This window comes from Pogoniulus pusillus, chromosome 5 (assembly GCF_015220805.1).
Source record: "Pogoniulus pusillus isolate bPogPus1 chromosome 5, bPogPus1.pri, whole genome shotgun sequence".
In the NCBI taxonomy this organism is placed as follows: Eukaryota; Metazoa; Chordata; class Aves; order Piciformes; family Lybiidae; genus Pogoniulus; species Pogoniulus pusillus.
The window spans coordinates 13,928,362-13,952,571 of NC_087268.1; positions in this window are offsets into that span (position 1 = coordinate 13,928,362).

The following is a 24,210-nucleotide window of genomic DNA, read 5'->3' on the forward strand; positions in this document are numbered from 1 at the left end:
TAATCAGGGCATTGCCCCTTGGCTACTTTGAGTACTTTCTCATGAGTTCCTTGAGGAGTGGTTTCATATCAGGCTGTAATTTCCCAGTTGGTGAAGCTGACCGAAATTGAGGCTGGAAGCTTTCCCTCTTCTCCACCCTAGAAGCATACTCCCAACCTTGCCCTGTGCCAGTGCAATAATCTCTGCAGCCATGTACCCATCTTGGGTTTTTTTTGTTGGGTTTTCACCTGGGTCAACACTTGTGATGCAGCTCCTTTGTGCTGGATCATATATGAACACATACAACAGAGCAAGGGAAGGAGTGGAGGTTTAAAAAATGGCTAAGTTTCCCCCTGTGATCAACAGTCTGCTTCTGGAACAACTAAACCCAATTATGGTGTTACAGTGCTGCTCTGTTGCCTTTTCTGAAGGTGTCTGGTGCAGGATTTGAATGCACCTTCTCACAGAGAGTCAGAACACTCTCAGCATCTAGCTCAGTTCTTTGAATCAGATTGGTCTTGAAGTCTCAGTGTAAGTGTGTCCTAAACAACAAGTGTGTTTATTGTGAAAGGAGGAGAATAATTCATAAGTGAGAGAAAACCAAGGTGATCTTGTTGACCAATTAAATTACTGTAAAGTGGCACTTTCCACAGTCTGGTGATGCTTCAGTGTTAGGGAGCCAGAAAAGCATTAGGAAAATTGAGGCAGCATGTGATGTACATCTGAGCCCCATTCTTTTTTCAATAAAGGGGAAAAAAACACCCAACAAAAAAGAGTTTAATGTTTCCTGTCAGCCTACCAGCAGTTACATTTAACTGTGGAAATCCAGACCTGCCCAGCTATGCTTAAAGCAGTTTTGCTTGGGATGTTGGACAGTTTCCTGAGGGAAGAATTATCACAAGAGGACATTCTTAATATCACTGTGAGACCTCTTAAATGCCTCTCAGGAAAAAAAAAATCCTGAAACTGGCATAAACCAAATGCCAGCAGTTTGGTGTTGTGCTGGTTTATGTTTTCAGACAAGGACAGCAGAGAGAAAAAGCACACAGCGCTCAGAGGTTTCCCCCAGTGCCATCCATAGACTTTGAGGGGAGGCAAGCAGGACTGTTAACATCTAGATCAACACAGTTTCTGCCTTTCTGCTGAATCTGAGGAGAGAAGAACATTGCACACGATTCAGAAAAAGCAAAATACAGATTTGAGGGAACTCTGGTTCCTCTCCTTTCTGTTCTGTCTTGCATCAGCTTAAGGCATAGTTTTTGGTTTTCCTTCCCTAGGAATGGCAAATCGCCTGCTCCAGAGGGATGGATGGAAACAAAGTTGGGGCAGGCAGAAGCACAAGGGTAGGAAACTTTCTGGCCTCTCACTGCAGTTCTGAGGTGCAAATGCTAAAGAGAACAAGTCCTATATAATTATTGGGAACTGTGTTTAACTCACTCAACTACAGGACGGTAAAAGGACTTGTAGTGGGGATAAGAGCATTAACCGCACAGAAGTGGAAGTGTTTGTGTATGGAGAGTGCCTTTCTGTGGGAAGAGTGATGCTGATGGGGTGCAGGGCAACCCACACAGATAGCCTGAGGGCTTGTATTTCTCCAGAGATGCCATCTGGGAGTGGCAAGGCAAGCTTGTACCCACAAAATACAGCATAGCTATGCTGTAGGAATTTGTCTTTCTGAGCATAAGGTAGCTGAGAACCTGTTCAGGTATCAAAGAGTAGGGCTCTATGCACAACTCGTGGACAGAGGAGATAAATTCTGCTGATTTGGGCAGAAAAAAAAAGAAAAGCTGTGGTAAGATTGTACTGTGTCCTCACCACAGAAACTGAATTAAACTAGTGTGATGGTTTGGGCTCTTACCCGCCCCCCCACACTTTGTATTTGCCCCAGCTAACTCAGACAGACCCTGGGAATATAGATGAAGCAATTTATTTACAGCTAGCAGAATTTACAAGCAGCTATTTACAATATATACAGTTATATACAATTATATACAGAAATATACAAAGGATAAACAATACAAAAGCACAACTCCCCTCCCAGAAACCTAAGTCCCCAGGAGGGGCTTTCAAATCACCCCAACACCTCCCCTGGCCCCTCTCAACCTTACCCCAGTTCTCAGGAAGAAGAGAGGTGCAGCCAAGAGGTTAGGGAGCAGGGTTAGAAAGCAGTGATGTTAGAAAGATGTGTCTCAGTCTAAGGCAAAAGCTAGAGTGAGAGACAAAATGGAGAAAGTTTACTTCTTCCCAGAGCTCTCAGCGAGACTGTGAGAGAAGTTGACACAATTGTTTTCATTTCACTGCCTGTTATCAAGTTCTTGTACCAAAACATTCCAGCTTGCTTCTAACTAGCACAACTAGGTAGTAAGAGGTAGTTACCTACAAACCCATTGGCTCAATGTGCTAAGTTGGGCTGGTTTCTGCAGCCATTAACACCAAGAGACAGACATGTCTGCTTTTAGATGTGCACTCTGAATTCTGAGATACTTTCTTTCTTACTCTTGGGCACATGTTGGTAGCATTATTATGGAGAAAGCACTGACATTGGAATCAAGAAACTTAAATTATAGCCCTCACGCCTCTAAGGGGCTCAGTTTTTCTCACTGTCAGAGGTTGAACAAAGAAGCTGCCAGCTCTTTGCCCCAACCTCATCTTAATGGAGTACTTCAGTGTTACTTATCATACTGAAGGGAACTCTAGGGATGATCTAGCATCATGTTGCATCATCTCTTTTCAAGGTTCCTGGAGTTACAAAGTCACTGGGATTCAGGTAGAAGGCTTTGCATTGCTCTTCCAGACAAGCTGAGTGAAACTTGTGAGTGGAGATGCTGCATCTCAAGTAATTTCCACCAATATGCAAATTCCTACTTCACTAAAGAGTAGTCATAGGCTTCCATATGCCCAGGTCAGCTGTGGAGGGAAACATTGTCCTTTCTGCATTGTCTGCATGTAGCACATATCTAGGGCCAAAGTCCAGCAGTTACCCTGTCACCCAATGACATCTCCCTGCTGGAAAAGGGAAGCGAGGCCCACAGGCTGAAATGAAAGCAAATTCAACAGAATAGACAAATTGATACCAAAGTCAGTACAAAGTAAACAAAGTTATACTTAGCTCAGTGCAGCAGTCACTAAACATGAAGGCAGTCTTCAAAAGCAGGAGAAGGAAGAAGAGGGTGAGGAGGAACCCAAGCAGAAGGTTCCTCTCCTTACCAAACTTCCCCCTTTGTGCTGAGTGTGCTGCTCATGGTCTGGGATACACCTGTAGACAACTCCAGTCAGCTCTCCTGCCTGACTGAGGACAGCTGATGGCCTTCAGCTCGTGGCTGGCCTGGGATTCTGTCTTGGCAAAACCAGCACACATGCTCAAGCAGTGTTCTTTGCAATATATGTTGTTTCTTCACCAGAGCATTTCCCAAGGTATTTGAGAAGGATCAGAAAGCAACCAGGGCTCGGTACTGTGGCATGTTTGAAAACAAAGGAACAAACAATGACAAAACAATTAAAAATTGGCTGGATAGCCAAATGTTTCTCCCCAAAAAGAACCATCATTTTTTGCTTTCCCAACACAGCACCCAGATGGGACCAAGACAACAGTCTTCCTTCATTGCTTCTGGTACAAGTCATTAATATAACACAAGGGATGTTGTTGCTAGACACCAATTTCTCAGCCTTCCAGTGTCATTAACAATATGGTATCTGCTGCAGAGTCTGGTACAATGCCTTGTACACAGTAGCATTGCTGGATGAAAAGAGGAAAGTCCAGTCACCACGGTTACAGGCACATGTGAAACGTCTGCTCTTTAGTGTGACTGCTGATGTGAAGCTTGTGTTCATATGTGCCTGGGATTTCACAGGAAAGATCCATCTATGTTATGAACCAGTGCTTGTTCAGTAGAGTGGATTTTGCACAGCAGAGAATCATAGAATCATAGAATCAACCAGGTGGGAAGAGACCTCCAAGATCATCCAGTCCAACCTAGCACCCAGCCCTATCCAGTCAACCAGACCATGGCACTAAGTGCCTCAGCCAGGGATGGTGACTCCACCACCTCCCTGGGCTGCCAATTCCAATGCTAATCACTCTCTCTGCCAACAATTTCCTCCAAACATCCAGCCTAGACCTCCCCGGCACAACTTCAGGCTGTATCCCCATGTTCTCTTGCTGATTGCCTGGCAGAAGAGACCAACCCCACCTGGCTACAGCCTTGCTTCAGGTAGTTGTAGATGTCACCCCTGAGCCTTCTCCAGCCTAAACACCCCCAGCTCACAGGGCTGTGTTCCAGGCCTCTCACCAGCTTCATCTCCTTTCTCTGGACACATTCCAGTATCTCAACATCTCTCCTGAACTGAGGAGCCCAGAACTGGACACAGCACTCAAGGTGAAACTTAGGTTGTTCTGTGTTCCCTGCTTTGCTGATAATCCTGCATGGTTTTGAGGAGCTCGGACACCCATGTGTTTTAAATACAGAACTCATCCACTCTCAAAGTGGTAAAAGAAAGAAATCTGAGACCCCCTTGTGGGGCTGTTTTGAGGCACTGACTGAAAAATGAAAGAAGCCCTCCTCGCTGCCTGTCTGGCTTTGAGTATAGAGCAGATGACAAATCTGCCATGAAATAACATTTGTTTCGGGAATGGATGATAGACCTCCCCTCGTTTCCGAGACTGATACTCCAGTACCTATACCTGCTTGTGCCACACTGGCTGTCACACGCCTCCCCTGACAGACAGCAGCCTGACACTGCACCATGGTCCCAGGTGGCCAAGAGAGCCAATGGCATCCTGGCCTGCATCAGGAAGAGTGTGGCCAGTAGGACAAGGGAGGTTATTCTTCCCCTGTACTCAGCACTGGTCAGGCCACACCTTGAGTGCTGTGTCCAGTTCTGGGCCCCTCAATTCAAGAGAGATGTTGAGGTGCTGGAACATGTCCAGAGAAGGGCAACAAGGCTGGTGAGGGGCCTGGAGCACAAATCCTATGAGGAGAGGCTGAGGGAGCTGGGCCTGTTTAGCCTGGAGAAGAGGAGGCTCAGGGCTGACCTCATTGCTGTCTACAACTACCTGAAGGGGCATTGTAGCCAGGTAGGGGGTGGCCTCTTCTCCCAGATAACCAGCAATAGAACAAGGGGACACAGTCTCAAGTTGTGCCAGGGTAGGTATAGGCTGAATATTAGGAAGAAGTTCTTCCCAGAGAGAGTGATTTCCCATTGGAATGGGCTGCCCAGGGAGATGGTGGAGGCACTGTCCCTGGGGGTCTTCAAGAAAAGCCTGGCTGAGGCACTTAGTGCCATGGTCTAGTTGACTGGATAGGGCTGGGTGCTAGGTTGGACTGGATGATCTTGGAGTTCTCTTCCAACCTGGTAGATTCTATGATTCTATGATTCATGCACAGGCTTTCAGCAGCACTATTGCCAGGTCTGTATGTCATACTCCGCTGCCCCCTGCCTCCTGTCTCCCTCCCAGAGCTATATAAATGGATCACTACCGTTTGGTGCTGATGCCCTCTCTGCTAATGTTTGTTTCATGCATGCTAATGAGAAGACCAGTAAAAAACAGACTTATGTTTGGCTCAGCCCAGAGGTAACACGCATGAAAACACTGACACAAATGCTGAATAAAAGGGATTTGAAAATCAACATCCCCTACTGTTACCAGCTACAGTGTAATCCTTTCCCAGGCCTGTTGGGAAATGTCCTCAGAGAAGCTCTGAAATCAGTGCAGCTGCTTCTCTCCTCAGCAGTTCAAGCTTACTTCCACATTTTTGACTGAGGCGAAAAGAAACGGCAGGGAGTGTGCATGTGAGAGGGAGATTATCTCCCTTTCTTAAACTTAGTATTGGAGATAACAGTATTTATATCTCTGACAATTAAATGGGCAACTGAAAAGGATAATGAATGGAGGTAGCATACTCATAGGCACAGTTTTTTCCTTCCTGCATGCTAAACACCTCACAATGGAACCTTTTGCCTGATACAGCACAGTCATTTGTAAAGTCAGAACTCTGCTTTCTTGCAGTCAAGTCCCTCAGCCTTAGAGGCAATTTGCAGAAATGCAGCTGGAAAGATGTAGAGGATGTCCATGGCATAACTCCTCTTTACCACCATGTCTGGTTTTAATCCCCTGAGGTATCTCTTTGCTGCTCTCAGTGTGACACATGGCTCCAGCCTTCCCCCCTTGAGCAAAGAAGGCATATCTGGGAGTGTCAGTGATGTCCTTCAGCTGAGAGAGTCTGAGTGACTTCACGTTTGCACTCCCTCAGAGACCAAATGGCAGCCCACAGAATTAGATGAGTACTGACAGAAAGCATTTCAAAATGTGAAGAAGACTGGAAGAACATGCAAAAAGCCCAGGTCTAGGGCTGCAGTCCTTTGTCTTGATCAGTGCAGTTTGCACATTGAGCAGAGTGAAACAGGGAGGCCTGGGAGCTTTAATATCTGTGGATAAATGCCGTGATAGAAACCCATTCCTACCGTGGACATTTTTGGAGGCCTTGTGCACTGTAATCCTTTTCCATTTGTCTTTGCTAAGAATATCACTTAGGCTGGACTGTAAATGGACAAATCTTTCTGAAAAAGCCAAAGGTGAAATAAATGAGCTGTCTAGGCTTCCCAAACTACAATCAACACTAAGAGATGGGAGGCTCCTCCATCCCCTCATCACAAGTAAGTCACTCCATTTCTCCTAGGATAAAGTAAATGCATCTCAAAAGATGCTTTATTCATCTCTGTTGATTATAGCAGTGACATAGGGGATAGCTTAGATCCGTCTTGCTTTCAGATTGCATCCTGCTCCTGATGGGAGGGGAATGAGTGTTGTAAGAGGCACCCTACCTCCATTAGAGAGAGGCACCCTACCTCTGTTAGAGAGATGACCAGTGAGACCCTGGATGCTTGGAATACCTCAGCCCACCAAGAGGGTGGATTCATTCCTTTGCCTCACTGAAAATTTTACTGACTGCATACGTACAGCAAGTGTGTTTTGGACGCCGAAAATCAGGTGTTAGGTAATAACTCTTAGCAGATTACTTACAATTTATAAGTGGTTATAAATAATGAAATGGTACCCTTCAGCTTTTAAAGCTCCTTGTGTACTCTGAAATGTGAAGCTTCCATTCAGCAAAAGTGCTTGTTTAGTTTTGGAGAACTGCATTCTTTTATTTTTTTTCCCCTCCTCTTTCAAGCTTAACAGATCACCTATCAAAAATGGAATGAATATTTTAGGAGCTGTAATAGCCCTACAGTAAATAGAAACCTGATGCTATATAACATTGCACCCAATTTTGGTTTTGGTTGTCTATCATCGTGCGTGACATTGCTGATCGATCCTGCCTCCCTTGCCAACATGAGGAGAAGGAGGCATTTGTGTCCATAGAAATGGCCTTTCTGGTCGCGTGTGACTCAGGTGACCTTGGTAAAGTCACCTGAAAAACAAATAAATTACTCATTGCTTGTCACAGTGGATCTAGACCCCCAATCTATAAGGCATCTCTGGACATGCTGACTGCCAGTATTTCAAAGAGAATTGAGGATACTCAAAATTAGTTGGAATTTCATGGCATCGACCTTGTAGGGCTTGATCGAAAAACCATTTGTGCTAGTTTGAGCCTAGCTGGGATATTTTGGTGAGAAGAATTAGATTACAGGCTGTGAAAGGGAAACAATGGTGATGTCTGCTGCACTCATAGGCTTTCCATCAAGCCCATTTGTGCTAGTTTGAGCCTAGCTGGGATATTTTGGTGAGAAGAATTAGATTACAGGCTGTGAAAGGGAAACAATGGTGATGTCTGCTTCACTCATAGGCTTTCCATCAAGCCCGTTTGTGCTAGTTTGAGCCTAGCTGGGATATTTTGGTGAGAAGAATTAGATTACAGGCTGTGAAAAGGAAACAATGGTGATATCTGCTTCACTCATAGGCTTTCCTTCAAGCCCGTTTGTGCTAGTTTGAGCCTAGCTGGGATATTTTGGTGAGAAGAATTAGATTACAGGCTGTGAAAGGGAAAGAATGGTGATGTCTACTGCACCCATAGGCTTGCTGAGATGTATAAAAACAAGAACACAAACATAGATAACAGAGTTGCTCTCTGATTCTGGCTGCCTTCCTTCTCTCTGTGATCTGCTGTCTATGTAACTAATCCGTCTGTTTCTAACCCTGCTGGCCAATTCTCCAAACTCACATTGAACATAAGGCAAAGTCTGGGATAAGGTAGAGGGGTGCAAAGAAGGTGGAAGGGTGGTTGGGAGCCCCTTCTGGGCGACTGGTTTCTGGGAGGGCTGCTGTATTTCTGCATTACCTTTTTAACTTGTCTATTTCTGTCTATACCTGTATGGATTGTAAATACCTGCTTGTATATTGTGCTAAGCTGTAACTATAAAGCTTCATTCTAATTTCTAGCTCAGCTGAGTCTAGTCTGAGTGATTTTCTTAAGTGTGGGGGGGTGGGGAACACCCAAAGCATCACACCATTAAAACCCAGTGGAAAGATTGACCATCTTCAGTGGGCTCTTGACCAGTTTGCTAGAAAGGAAGACAAGACAAAGAAACCAGGATGAAGAAAGGACAGCAACCTAGCCCAACCCTGACAAATGTCAACATCCCATACAGTGATTTCTCTACATGCCAGTGTGAAAGAACACCTGAAAAGGAACAAAATGTTCCAACCATGTCTATAGGCCACGTGGCCTTTTTTCCTACATGCCTTTAGGTATTGCACTTGAATTAGTGTGTACCTAGCACTTCTGTACCAGTCACCAAGGCGGGCATGTCATATGATTCAGAACTGACTCCTGGTGCAAGTGGAGGCTGCATTAGCTCTTCCTGGGATCATCAGGAGTTCAGCACTACCCAGGCTGTGCCTACTGAGCCATAGCTGGAGATCAGCACCCACACAGACTGGAAAAGAATGAGAATGTGTTTATGTATATTGTTAGCATGTTTTGAGGTAAACATTGATTCATTCCACTAAATTGATAATTAGGGATTATTTTCTTTTCTGGTACAGTTTTTCCCTTGGTTATTTTTTTTTTTAATGTTTTATTTGGTTTGGGGTGGGTTTTTTTTTGGGGGGGGGCATGTGTGTTGGTTTTCTTGTTGTTGGTCGTGTTCTGTTGGGTTTTTTTAAAGGACTTTTCAGTGTTTTCTACTTTGCAAAGAAATTACTGAAGTAAAAATGAATTAATGATGGTATCCCTAACAAGCTGTAATTTCACTCCCTGTCTGGCTCACTTTGCACAATTAAGGACATGTGGAAACTGTAATGGATTTTGTCAGACCTGTAAATAATGCTGTTACATAATTGTCTCCTTCCCTCCATCTCCACTGGTGTCCTTAAATAGAGGGATCGCCACCACTTACATAATCCATTCTCATTTTCCTCCCAACTTCCAGTCCCTTCTGGCTGGAGTCTCAGGGCAGAGCCTGCTGCTTATACTTGGAGCAAGTTTTCTTCTCGTTTTTCCATCCCTGACAATGCTCCAGCAGCAGTTAACCTTTCCCTTGAGACCTGCTGCCAGCTACAGCCTGGTGGGACCCAGGCTTTGGGATGTTTGTGCATGGCCAGGGAGACTGAGCCTGTCCCTGCTTGAGCAAGTGCAGTGTGTCTTCCTGGACCTGATCAGGAACAGGTGATATACCCAACCTCTTCTGGGGCCCATGTCTTGTCTAACTAGGGCATCACTGCCACACTAGTTCACGAGTCCTGTTTCTTCTGAGGCCAACCTTGAAATCCATGGAAGTGTGGCTTTCACTCAGCTCCTGTGGTAAAGCCTAGCTCTTATGGGTGGTATCCTTATGGTAAAGATAAGAGGCTGCCCTGGATGTTGATAGGCTGGGACATCATATGCTGGCTGCTCTTTCCTCAGAGCCACACCACACCCCACTGTTTCCTTCCAGATCAGTTTTGATGTTAAGCTACTTCTCTTTGCTCTACAAAAGAGAGCTGGGGGAGGAGGTTTGGAGGATTTCACGCTATCAGCTTGGGTCAACCCTGTTAACTTAACTCCCTGTTATCTTAACTCCAGGTGCAGGGGCCTGTGACCATTGGGTGGGCTTTCTGCAGCATCTCTGATCCAGCCACAAGAACCCAAGTGGGATGCATGAAGCTCGTGCTGTCCTGCTCCATTCTGGCTCAGGAGGGGGAATCCTTCAAGCTCTGCTCCTCTTGCCTCTCACTGTTCCAAAAGGGAAGTCAGAAGCCTAGAGGGAATGCATCCACAGGATATTACAAGCCACTCAAACGGGCTCTGGCAGAAGCAGGCTATTGTAGTAAAATGATCCTTTATGGCCTCAGAGATATTAAAAAAAATACTCTGCTGGGGAGGGTATTCTGACAAATACCTCACTAAAACCCCTAGAATCTCACACTGCACCAGTTTATGTAAATCCCAAGGACAAAGGAATATTTAACTTTTCACGTACCATAAATAAACCTGTTAAACTAATACATCTCCAAGGAATAATAAAATAGACAAATACAGTAAATACGTTAGTTCTGCTCCACTTTTATGTGAGAGGTGCTTTCCTTTGTCTGCCAGGCAGGCACTGCTTTCTGGAGGGGAAAAAAAGGGAAATCGTTATTGATGAGATGTGGCAGCCTGTTTGAATCTCAGGAAGCAGAGTCACGGCCTTTGATTGAAGGAGTGGCCAGAGCAAGCCCAGGATACATATGAGATAATGGAGAAATCAAAGGGAGAGGAGAGAAATCTAGTATCTGAAAAGGAGCATGAGGGGATGACCAACGGAGTTCCAAGAATGGCCATTTGTTGTTGGTTAGAAAAAGTACAAAGTTAGTGTATGCTATCCTCTCTTCTCAGCAAATGGGCTTGGACCTTGCAGTTCTAAAAACTTCTCTCTTTTCTCCATTTCTGGTTATAGCCATCTTAGCCAACACAGAAGAAGGTTTGGAGACTTGAGTCACAAATATGAGGATGTGGGAACACACAGCATTTTATATTGATCTGTTGCATATTAATAAAAGAGGAAGGATTTTGGGTGGCTTTTGCTGTTGACAGCAGAAGGTGAGAGCTGTGCTGAAAATGGGCAGCCTTGTATCCTGAGCACACACAGTCTGACCACTTCATCCAGATTTAGGTCAAGATGTTTCCAGTTGTAGTTGTGTCAAGATCTCTGTAGACACTGAGGATGTGAGGGGTTGTGAGACAAAAGCTTGAAGGAAAGACTTCAACCTTTGATAACACTTAGCACCGTCCTTGGAGGTCTTCAAGAAAAGACTGGATGAGGCACTTAGTGCCATGGTCTAGTTGATTGGTTAGGGCTGGGTGATAGGTTGGACTGGATGATCTTGGAGGTCTCTTCCAACCTGGTTGATTCTATGATTCTATGATTCATAAACCAATTTCTCCATTCTGAACCTTGCAAGTAAATACAATAGAGCTATGAGTTATGTTGAGACCTTTGAAAGAGATGGAGAACTGTGGGTGCCTGCTAGTTTCCATGTTGGACAACAAGCACAATGACAAATCTATGTGCAAAATCTATGAGCAATCTGGATGCAAACCAGGACCTTCCAGTTCTTTTCTGAAAGACAAGCATGAGACACGCACAGGAACCCAATATCTCCTTAGCCAGCTCTAAGGGCTTAATGCAAGGGCTAACCTGCCCATTCCCTCAACACAAAATTGAGGGGAAGATTAACACACAAAACTTAGGTGTGAGACAAAGAGATGTGTTTAATATAACCTGAGAGAACACCAAAATGCATAATTACTTCAGCTAATAAACTAATTAATCTAATAATACAATGTCTGATTACCTTAGTTTAGCCTATTTGCAGAAGAAGCACAGTGAAATACAGGGGGGAAAAAACAGCATAAAAGAGTAAACTAAAACCAGTGAGCTACCCAACTCCCACCCATCTCACTGCCATGCCTGCAGAAAGGAGTCAACACTTAAGAACTCAGAACCCAGAAGCAGCAACCTGAACAGGAAGCTTCTCATGCTGCAATCTGAACTTCAAGCTCCATAGTAACTTTGCTTCAGTTAGCACTTTCATGGTTGAAGCTGACATGACTGCAGCATGGTGTGAATAACAGCAGCAGGTTCAACTCAACCCATGACACCAGCATAAGTCCAGAAGCCCTCAAAACATGGGCAGCACGCAGCAAACTTCTCCATTGTAAGTTATCATTGTGCCTCCACAGTAACACGAAGAGGCTGGATGTGAGAACAGCATCTGTGCTCCCAACAACGCACTAGGAAAGAACTACCATGCTTTAGAGGTCTGGTTTGGGTTTTACAGACTCTCTGCACTGCTCATAACAATAATATAAACCCCTATACCATTACAACAAACTTAGGATCTATTGTAAGACCACTAGGAAGAGGACAAGGAGACAGGCACCACCATTAACATGCTAGCTTGCAGCTGGAATAAGGCATTTTTTAACAGCACCCCAACAACAGCAAATAACCACTAAACCAAAACAAGGACACTAAAAGAAAACTTATGTAGAGAAAACCCAAAGCCCTCACACCAAGTGGTTCTAGGCAGTCTGTCCAGTGAAAGACATCCCCTGTGCTGAAACCAGGGGTCAGTTTAAGCTTGAGTGCATCCATGGAAAACATACCAGCCAGGTAACAGAAAAGTCAGGGCCAGTAGGTATGTCATTGTGGCCTACCTACATTGAGATGCTAGTTACAGGCAGCATTAGTTCTTCTCTTGTCCTATTAAGGTATGAAAAATTGCTATATTTGGTTCAGACAGACCACCAGACAAAGGTAGATGCATGAAATTAATACAATGCAAATATGATGCAAACACTATTGATCCAGTCTCCTTTCAGCCCCTTAGAAGTACCAAAATGTGGGACACCCATGGGTTTTATCACAGCCTGGATTTCCTAGCTGCAGGGATTCTTCTACTGAGCTGTAGTTTTCTTTCTATGTGCTTCCAGGTCTTGGTTTCTCCCACGGAGCTGTAACTGAAGTTGGTCTAACTAAAATCTGTGCTTTCCTGTGATATGAATGCTTATTCTCTTCATTTCCAGCAAAGCCATTAATAAAAAGGCTTTTTAAAAAAGGCTTATAGAGATGCAAAGTGATGTCTGCAAGAGTTTGCTCTGTGATGCTCAGTAACAGAATCAGAGAACCATTTAGGTTGAAAAAGACCCTTAATAGCATCAGTTCAACCCTTATCTAACTCTACCAAACCTGGTACTAAACCATGTCCCTCAGCACCGTATCTCTATGTCTTTTAAACCCCTCCAGAGATGGTGACTCAACCACCTCCTTGGGGAGCCTGTTCTTATATGTGAGCCATATCTCAGTTGATACTTTTGTTTTCTCACACTGCTTTTCATGGCTTCCTGTAGCCATGCAGCTTGTATCTGTGAATGTCAGCTGTGTTACTTACTACCTTCTCTTGGAAATGCTCTTCTGAAAATGGAGCTCTTAGCTCTACCAGATTCTTTCTCACATGTTGCCTGACACAGTCGAAGAGCAGGGGAAGGTGTCAGCTTCTGGTCTCCATTTAGTAGGCCCATATATGGCATAAAAACATAAGAGCAAGAGTCCTGGCCCAAAAGGCCAGCGTTTTAATTGGCCCAGTGTGCAGTCTGTTGTTGGCCAAAAGCAGATGCCTAAAGAAAGTATGTGTAATACTTCCTCTGGCTATACCTCCAGCTCTGTTTCCAACTCAAGGCCATACTGAACCAGGACTCATTTCTGAGCACCTGTGCTTTTTTTATCCATCATTTTGTACCTAAGGGGACAGAAAGGAGTTCCCCAGCTTAGCTGTGTGTTTGGAGAGAGAAAATTCCTCCTTTGTTTTGAACCAGCTACCCACTAGCTTCACTTGGTGCTCAAGGGTTTTGTCTCAGAAAAGACACCTAACAGTTAGTATGTGTCTATGCTATTCATGACACTTGCTATTTATAGTCCTATCAGATGTCTTATTTCAAGGCCAAGGTTAGCCACAGATGATTTAGTCATCCCCTGTACACAGCTAAGGGGATGGTTTAGCCCATCAGCCCCTACGGATGAAGTTCACCATCAGTAAGTTTGGAGACAACATCAAGTTGGGAGCAAGTGTTGATCTGTTGGAAAGTAGAAGGGCTTTGCAGAGGGACTTGGACAGGCTGGATAAATGGGCAGAGGCCAATGGGATGAGATTTAACAAGTCTAAGTGCTGGGTTCTACAATTCAGCCACAACAACCCTGTGCAGTGCTACAGGCTGGGGACAGACTGGCTGGGGAATGGCCAGGAAGAAAAGGACTTGGGGGTACTTGTCAGCATTCAGCTGTCATGAGCTAGCAGTGTGCCCAGAGGGCCAAGAAGGTCAATGGCATCCTGGCCTGTATCAGGAATAGAGTGCCCAGCAGTACCAGGGAAGTCATTGTGCCACTGTACTCTGTGCTGGTCAGGCCACACCTTGAGTACTGTGTCCAGTTCTGGGCTCCTCAATTTAACAAAGATGTTGAGGTGCTTGAACATGTCCAGAGAAGGACAACAAGGCTGGTGAGGTGAGAGGGCTGGAGCATAAGCCCTACGAGGAGAGGCTGCGGGACCTGGGGTTGTTCAGCCTGGAGAAGAGGAGGCTCAGGGGAGACCTCATTGCTGCCTACAACTACCTGAAGGGAGGCTGTAGACAGGTGGGGGTTGATCTCTCAGGCAACCAGTGACAGAACGAGGGGAGACAGTCTCAAGTTGTGCCAGGGGAGGTCTAGTCTGGATGTTAGGAGGAAGTTGTTGCCAGCGAGAGTGATTGGCATTGGAATGTTGCCCAGGGAGTTGGTGGAGTCTCTGTCCCTGGAGGCGTTGAAGCAAAGCCTGGATGAGGCACTTAGTGCCGTGGTCTAGTTGACTGGCTAGGGCTGGGTGCTAGGTTGGACTGGTTGATCTTGGAGGTCTCTTCCAACCTGGCTGATTAAAAAAAAACAAGACAAACCAAAAAAAAAAAAAAAAAAAAAAAAAAAGACAAAAAATTGTGGATTTGCTGGGAGAAGTCTTAGGCAATGGTGGCCCAAAAGCACTGGTTCTTTAGACAATATCAACATGTCCCATGACCTAGGCATCAAAGCTCCCCTTCCTAAGACCAATGCAAGATGATTACTAAGTAGAAAGCACTAAACCTTTCACCTCAGTGCTTTTTTCCTACCACCATCAGAACCCTTTTTTCCCCCAGATATTCTGAAATATGTCACCTTTTGCAAATCTAGAAGCACTCAACTTTGTTTTTGTCCTGTGCTCTTTGAATAAGCTCTTCTAGTCCTTTTTCTTCAAAGAGGGGACAGGTGCAGTCCTGCTATCCACCTGATCCACGGGGACACTATCCAAAAGTGTTAATCCAAAGAAGAGGTGTTGCAGCATCAGAAATCACTCCTTGGAGGCTAGGCTCCATCTTCAACAATCTGTAGCTTTAGGCTCCTTGGAAACATTCATCAGTGTAAGTGCAGGTCAACAGAGGTTTTTGTGTTGGCCTTTAAATGTTAATCCATCACATTTTATTAGAAGTTGAGAAAGACTACATATGTGTGTAGCAGGTGGGTAGTAAAATCTGGCATGTCAGCTCCAGCAGCAAGGAGGGCTGTCTTGGCTGCTGTACAGTGGAACTTCATAGAATCATAGAATCAACCAGGTTGGAAGAGACCTCCAAGATCATCCAGTCCAACCTATCATCCAGCCCTATCCAGTCAACTAGACCATGGCACTAAGTGCCTCATCCAGGCTTTTCTTGAAGACCTCCAGGGACGGTGCCTCCACCACCTCCCTGGGCAGCCCATTCCAATGCCAATCACACTCTCTGTGAAGAATTTCCTTCTATCATCCACCCTATCCTACCCCGGCCCAACTTGAGACTGTGTCCCCTTGTTCAGTGCCACAGCAAAGGAAAGTGGTGCTTTTCTAAACCAATGCAACAAAATCTTGTGGGACAGCCAGGAAGCAGTGTCTACTCATGCATTTGAGCTCTGTGGTTTTGCCCTGAGTACCTTTATAGCTGGTAGCAGGAGAGTCAGAGTTCCAGGGCAGAGATATGCATGTGGTGCCCTGTGTCTTAAAGCACAAGCTAGTGCATGGTTGACTGCAGACATCCAGACTTGCCCTAGTAGCCTTCCCCTATCCCAGAGGCTTTGGATGACATCAAGTGACCTGGCATTAGAGAAACAGAGTGAGATCCTTTCAGCAGGATCCTGTTATCATGGACTACAAGCGCAGCTCAGGTGCAAAAGTGTGAAAGAGAAGTCCCAAGCTGTGTGGAAGGGCTTTGGGGAGGCACTCAGCCTCAGAGAGTCAGCTAACTCTAGGTGTGGCTACTGTTTTGCCATCACAATTCTGGGCAGGTAGTACCTAGGATGTCTATTTACATTTTTCTGTCTCCTCACTGAAATACAGTCTGTAGAGCCTGGGAGCATGATAAAAGTTGAACTAGATCAAAAGTGTCTGGAAGGGGGTTAGAAACCAGGACCACAGAGCTTTTACTTGCTGACATATTCCCTACTACTGGTGGTGTCTGACTGCTTCTCCGTCATGATTAGAGGCAGGTGGGTAAATAGGGCTGTAAGACCTGTCTGCCAAGTGTGATCAGTATCAAACTAGAGGAATGAGGCAGAAGGAATGGATAAATCAAAGCAACACTGTAGGGAGCAGAAAGCCGTAGAAGCAGGTATACGGTAACTTGAACAAAGAGATGGGAAAACAGATCCACAGAGAGGCAGAGAAGGCAGGGCATAAATGCAGGGGCTCAGTGAGGGATTGATAAATTGCAGAAAAACTCTGCCATATATATAAAACAGGCCCTCCAGTGAGCCCTGGTTTTGCTGTGACAGAATCCCAGGCCAGCTATGGGCTGCAAACCATTAGTAGTTCTGAGTCAGACAGGACAGCTGGCTGGATTATCTTGGAGGTCTCTTCCAACCTGGTTGATTCTATGATTCTATGATTTGGCTACAGGCATTTCCCAGATCATGGGCATCACAGTCAGCATAACGAGAGAACTTTTGTGAAAAGGAGACCATTCTGTTTGGGTTCCTCCTCACTCTGCCCTTCTCCTGACCCTCTTCCTTTTCTTGCACCTCTTCCTTCCTCCAGCCCCTCTTCCTTCTCCTGCTCTTGTGGCCTGTCTTCCTGGACATTGTGACTGCTTCACCTCTATGGGCTGACTATAACTCCATTTACCTTATATGGACATTGGTATTACTTTTGCTCTTTCATTAAAGATTTCATTAAATCTCTGTTTATTTTGTCCTCTCTCCTCTTCTCCCCTTTCTCTGATTGCCCTTTTCTGCTGGGGAGGGATTGTCAGGTGATAGAGCAACTGCTGGAGTCTAGCCCTAGATAAGGACCTGGACAGGCTAGGTCAATGGGCCAACACTAATGGGATAAGTTTCAGCAAGGCCAAATGCCAGGTTCTGCATTTGGGTCATAACAGCCCCAAGCAATGCTACAGGCTTGGGGCAGTGTGGCTGGAGAGCTGCCTGGCAGAAAGGGATCTGGGGGTTGTAATAGACAGGCAGCTGAATATGAGCCAGCAGTGTGCCCAGGTGGACAAGAAGGCTGACAGCATCCTGGTTTGGATTAAAAATGCTGTGGCCAGCAGGAGTAGGGAGGTGACTGTCCCCTTGTACTTGGCACCAGTGAGGTCACACCTCAAGTATTGTGTTCAGTTTTGGGCACCACAATACAAGAGAGATGTGGAGGTGCTAGAGCTGGTCCAGAGGAGGGCAACAAAGCTGGTGAAGGGCCTAGAGAATACATCTTATGAGGAGCAACTGAGGGAGCTGGGGATGGTTAGTTTGAAAAAGAGGAGGCTGAGGGGAAACCTCTTTGGTGTCTATAACTACCTGAAGGGACATTGTGGAGAGGGTGGTGCTGGTCTCTTCTCACAGGTAATTGGAGACAGAACAAGGGGGAATGGCCTCAAGCTGACACTGGATAGGTTTCGATTAGATATTAGGAAAAAGTGTTTCATGGAAAGAGTGGTCAGGCACTGGAATGAGCTGCCCAGGGAGGTGGTGGAGTCACCAACCCTGGATGTGTTTAGAAGTCGTTTGGATGTGGTGCTTTGGGATATGGTTTAGGGTGGACTTTGTAGAGTAGGGTTGTGAGTTGGACTTGGTTATCCTGAGGGTGTTTTCCAAGTGGAATGTTTCTGTGATTCTGTGACTAAAGGGACACACTGGCATCTGGAACAATGAATAGTGAACCAAATGGAGATAAGAATGTCTAGAAAGAAGACTCTGCATCCTTCCCTCTGTATACAGGCCTTCTTGGAAACCTGTGCTGAGTTCTTGCTATTGTTCAATCCCTTCCACAATAGCAGAGGGAATTTATGACTGGGAAAGGCCAAGGCACTATTTCAGTATCACATTTTCCAAAGAAAATGAGAGTGAAATATAACTGCGGATGTAATTTTACTGCCTTCTGCAAGCAGTCAGACATATGCTTGTGATTATTTTAATTATAAAAAGATGACTGAGTTAAAGAGAAAAGAAATTCCTCTTTCTCCCAATTGTTTGGAAGTCTGAGTTCATGTCAGTAGAGGTCCACAGCGTTTCCAAGAATGAGGTCATACCTACTGTAATGGGCATCTGGCTTGCCTACCACTTTCCCTAAGAGCCGGGGTGACAGTTGTGGCTGAAGACTACATTTGTGTTCCCAGGAACCTTCTTTCAGGAGCTTTAGCTGCCAAAAGGCTTGGAACTTAGATCTGGATTGTCCTGAAGACCAGCCTTAAGCTTGCAACTGTCAGTCCATGATCCTGTCTGAAGGAAAACATCTTCCCAGGTAGGGAAAGCCATCATGCCTTCATTTGTCAGATTCTTCTGATAATTCTAGCTGTCTGCTGTGCAAGTATGTGCTGGTTAAGTACAGTATCTGTGCACATAGACAGCTTGCTTCTGACAGCTCACCATCAAACCAAGCCTGTCTTTGGCAGTATCTGTAAGGACCTCTGGATACTACCTGGGGTAGATATTCAGGTGTACTCAGCAAAGAGGGAAAAAAAAGGACACAAGAAGGACATTAATTTGCTGGCACAGGTCCAGAAAAGGGCAGTAAAATTGGTGAAGGATCTGTAGAACAGGTCTTATGAGCAGCAGGTGAGGGAAATGGGATTGTTTAGTCTTAAGAAGAGGAGGCTGAGGGAAGACCTCGTCACTCTCTACAACTCCCAGAAAGGAGGTCATAGTAAGGTGAGGTGAGGGTTGTTCTATTCTCCCTGCTATCAGGTGACAGAACAAAAGGAAATGGCCTGAAATTGTGCTAGGGGAGGTTTAGATCAGATGTTAGAAAAAGTTTCTTTACTGCAAAAGTAGTCAGGCATTGAAACAGGCTGCCCAGGGAGATGGTGGAGACACCATCCTTGGAGGTGTTAGATGAACATGCAGACTTGGTAGTTCAGTACATTGTTTAATGACCATCATGGTGTTAGGTCAATGATTGGACTCAATGATCTTAGAGGTCTTTTCCAACCAAAATGATTATGATAATGGTGAAGAGTATCTTCTTGGAGACATTTAGAACAATGTGCATCTTGTCCTGTGTGGTATTTTGGTGAGCATCAGGGACCTAGAACCCTCTGAGATTTCCTGAGGTTTCATTCAGTCCCACAGCCTTGCTCTGAGCCACAGAGGTGGTAAAATTGAGTTATTATAATTGAATGTCCCTAGAGTATATAGACTCACTTGAACATGAAACTTGTGAAACAAACCTGGAAATGCCAAACTTTGCTCAACTAGGAGATGTAAAATGGCTGCTCATCCTTTTGATGGAATTGAAGAACAGTTTTGCCTCTCCCATCCAGCACTTGAAGCTATGTTACCCCATTCTTTTCCAGTTTTCTGTCCCTACTTCTTATTGGGGAAAATTTGAGCCAGCAGTGTGCCCAGGTGGCCAAGAGAGCCAGTGGCATCCTGGCCTGCATCAAGAATGGTGTGCTCAGCAGGAGCAGGGAGGTCATTCTGCCCCTGTACTCTGCACTGGTTAGACCACACCTTGAGTACTGTGTTCAGTTCTGGGCCCCCCAGTTTAAAAGGGACATTGAGATGCTTGAGCGTGTCCAGAGAAGGGCGACGAGGCTGGTGAGAGGCCTTGAGCACAGCCCTACGAGGAGAGGCTGAGGGAGCTGGGATTGTTTAGCCTGGAGAAGAGGAGGCTCAGGGGTGACCTTATTGCTGTCTACAACTACCTGAGGGGTGGTTGTGGCCAGGAGGAGGTTGCTCTCTTCTCTCAGGTGGCCAGCACCAGAACAAGAGGACACAGCCTCAGGCTGCACCAGGGGAGATTTAGGCTGGAGGTGAGGAGAAAGTTCTTCACTGAGAGAGTCATTGGACACTGGAATGGGCTGCCCGGGGAGGTGGTGGAGTCGCCATCCCTGGAGCTGTTCAAGGCAGGACTGGACGTGGCATTTGGTGCCATGGTCTAGCCTTGAGCTCTGTGGTAAAGGATTGGACTTGATGATCTGTGAGGTCTCTTCCAACCCTGATGATACTGTGATACTGTGAAAATGCTGATTATCTCTATGCCTTTAGTTTTCTAAAGTGTAAATTAAATTACTACCTGCCCACATTGTGATGGGATCCTGACTCTGGATCCATTTTAATGTTTTTCAGTGTGCTTTGACATGCTGCAAAGAAAATATTAGCGGATGTCACCATGGTTGTTTATACGCAAATGAGAATATATTTTGGCTAAGGTGGGAGGTGTGGGTGGAATAAGGTCAGATGCAGATGAAATGACTCAGACCTTTAGAACTGAAAAGTCAGTAGTCTCTCTACCTAAGTTGCTGATGTCAACTGGTGAATGCTTTGCCTGGGTTCTCACAAAGACCACCTCTCTGACAAAGAAGAGTCAATGACCGAATCTGAAATGGTGTTCCCAGCAGGCTGAAGCACTCGGAAGCCCATGATGCCATCAAGACATCAGTGTATTGTGGGTTTCATGAGTCTGTGCTGAGTTATGGGCATTCTTTTGATCACAGCATTCAAGTCCTGCACACCAAAGAGCAGATGTAAACAATGCAGGGATCTAACACAGAACAGCTTGGGTGACATCAGAGTGACTGTGTGCTTCTGATGGGAAATCGTAGTATCAGGGCAGAGCAGGTGTGAGTCATCTCTCAGGAGAGACAGGCAGAAAAAGGGAGATGGGGAGGAGGGAAACAAGAAACAGATTAGCTCATACAGATCTATTTGCCTTGCTTGGCTTCCCCTCCCTTTGTGCATCCACCTCTCTCTCCACTACGCTTGTACAGAAGCATTGGAGGTTTGACTGCTTTGGCTTGATTCCAAAGCCCTGTCAGGTGCATTGTTTGCTGCTATTTGTTTTCTTCCCTTGCCCATCTCTGCCCCAAACTCAAGATCATTTAATATTGGCTAGATAAAACTTGAGCAGTTCTTCAATATGCATTTCCTTTCTCTTGAGCATTAGTTCAGTTCAATACTTCCTGTGGCAGGGACTCAAATAAAAGTGGGATGGGGATCTGGGTGCTGCTGGCTGCAGAACAAGTGGTGTATTTCTTGTATGATCAGCTTTCACCATCTCCCAAGTGTGTTCCAAGTGTCTCACTGTAATGACTTAAATATAAAAGGTTGTGATCAGAGGACATCTACCAAGTTCGTTAGCTTGGTAGATGAGCAGTGCACAAGGTGGGATGCAGTCAGAATGATTCATGTTGCAAATGTTCCTCACCACCATTAAGCCCAAGAAGACCTAAATGTGGTCTCTCTAACAGGCAATGAAACACATCTTCCAAATGAATACACAGTCCTGCTTGCCAACCCTACAAATCATTCTGAGGCTCTAGCACTAGTATTCAGGACAATGGAGCAAATAATCTCTCCAGAAAAGGAATGGTGCTCAAAATCCTAGGAGGAACAGATCCCCACAGGGTCCCTGCTCTACCAAATGACCTCACTTCTGTGTAGGTCAAATTGTACTGTATTGTTACCAAGTATAGAATCAGTAATCTTAAACTACTTTTAGAGAAGTTGCCTGCACCTAGAGTAACAATGGGGAAAAGAGGCAGGGCAGATGAGTATTTCTTTTAATGATGAGCAGAGACACAAGATGATCTAGTAAAGACAATAATGGAAAAATATCTAAGAGGACAGAAAAGGGACACTACAGAGTAACCTGTAACATAGAATATTAATGAATATATAGAAGAGGTCAAACTCTAAACACATCAGGAAACATTAGTCAAGGCAGGTGCTTGCACTGTTGTGTATACCTGTGACAAAGGCCAAAGATTTTTCTCCTCCTGTATCCTGAGAACATTTTCTCTTCTGTAGTGCTAGTAGAAGGTTTTATGTTTGAGTGTGTATTTGTGTGTTATCCGTGGCAGGGAGTAAGGATTAATAAGTCATTTGAGAAAGCCTGGGGAAATGTGACCATTCTCCATGGTCCTGAGACAGAACCCTTTTTCTGCAAGCACTGAACACATTCCTTTCACACCACCCAAAATGATGGGGTGAAGTAATTAAGGCAAAAATAAAGAGAATCAAACCACTGAGAAAGTCTTGTAATGCCAAAGGTTTAGTGCTCCATAACAGACTGGGGTGACTCATATCTGTAAGCACTCTGAAATCCTCCTGCATGTTGACACAACCCCATTGTCCTGCTGTTCAGTGTCTGTGTTCCAGTTGTCAGAGAAAATGAAAGGACAATAGCTATTGTTATGTTGCAGCTGTATATTGTGACAGATTCATAGTTTACCTTTTAGGGAGGACCACAAGCTGGTCTTGCATGTCCTTAGGCATTTACAACACATGTGTAATTCTTGCATACCTGAAAATGGTGAATATTAGACCCTACTTACTGCTAATAAACCACCATTAGTGAAAGGCTCTTGTAGAAGCAGCATGAATGTTTCCAAGTTTGAGTTAGACAAGGTTTTTAGGCTGCAAAAATCTCTTTTGTTAGATAAACTGACACATCTGGGGGGAAAAAGTCTTGAACAGAAAAGCTCTTGGGAATCAAAGACTTTCTCTAGGCTGAATGCTTTCCAGCAGAGCCTGAAAAAATGATCAGCTTTGTCACCAAAGGGATATTTTATTTTTTATAGTAAGTTTCAATTTGTTACATATATATATATATATATATATATATATATGTATGCATATTTAATATCAGTGAAGCCCAGATATTTGAAAGCACACGTGACATCTCTCTATCTTTAAACTGGCTTATTTGGGTTTTTTTTAATGATGGAGAAAACAATCCTTTCTAAATGAACTAAATGAACTCCCTCCAGTCTGGCATAGCTTTGGAGAACATGCTCTCTGTCTCATTTGCATAAATACATCTTCTATTAGCTGTCAGTACAAGAACAATTCATCATGTAAGTTATAAGCAGCTGATAAGTAAACAACTTGGATCCTTTACTGGCATAATTCAGCAGACCTATGTGAGTTCAGTGGGTCTCCATCAGATTACATCATCTTGAGTTCTAACCCTGGAGACATGGGTGGGAACACAAGCCAAATTATGACTGATTCTCCATTTTATTTTCCCTAGCTGCTGAATAACAGCAGAAAGTAAGGGGGAGTGAGCTCATACATAGAGACAGGGCATGTGAGACTATCCTTTTCATTAGGCCACTAATAAACATGGATACAAATGAAAGGTAAGTGCTTGGGTGAAATATTTATGGCTGTAGACCCTGCTATTTTGCCTTCTTTCATTCTTTGTTTCTCTTTGCTGGGGTAGCAGCCACATGGTTGCCTTTCAATAATTCAGGATCCAGTTTGCATGCATGGCTGGTCCTGTTTGTCACATTTTCTCACCTGATCACAAGTGCATCTCTCTGTAAATGAAGCAAGGTTTGTAAGGAGTTGCAACATTTTACTAGACTGGCTGATATACTGGGGCAAGAAGAGGGGGTAAGAAGGAGAGCTTGTGTGTCTCAAAGCTTTAGCATTTTTCTAATCCTATCAACAAGTCTAAAAAAGGTACTACTTCTCTCAGCAGCTTATCTTGCTGATTTCCTTAGGCTGTGATGACTTTCTTTTCTGTTAGTTCAATGATGCTGTGTTAAGCTTGTGTGGACTGAGATTGCATACCTCCATTGACACCTATGTGCCATTTATCTCCCATGCATAGTTCTTCCACAGTTCATTTGAGGAAAGAGGATTAAAATGACCCTTCACTTCAGGATTAGAAATGCTGACCTGTCCATTTATACATGAAGATGTCTAGAACTGTTAAAAAGTAGACTTCAGTAACAAAAATGAACTCAACAGTACAGTAACTGGTCTCAAGCACATTATCCTAGTGTAAAATGGAATCCA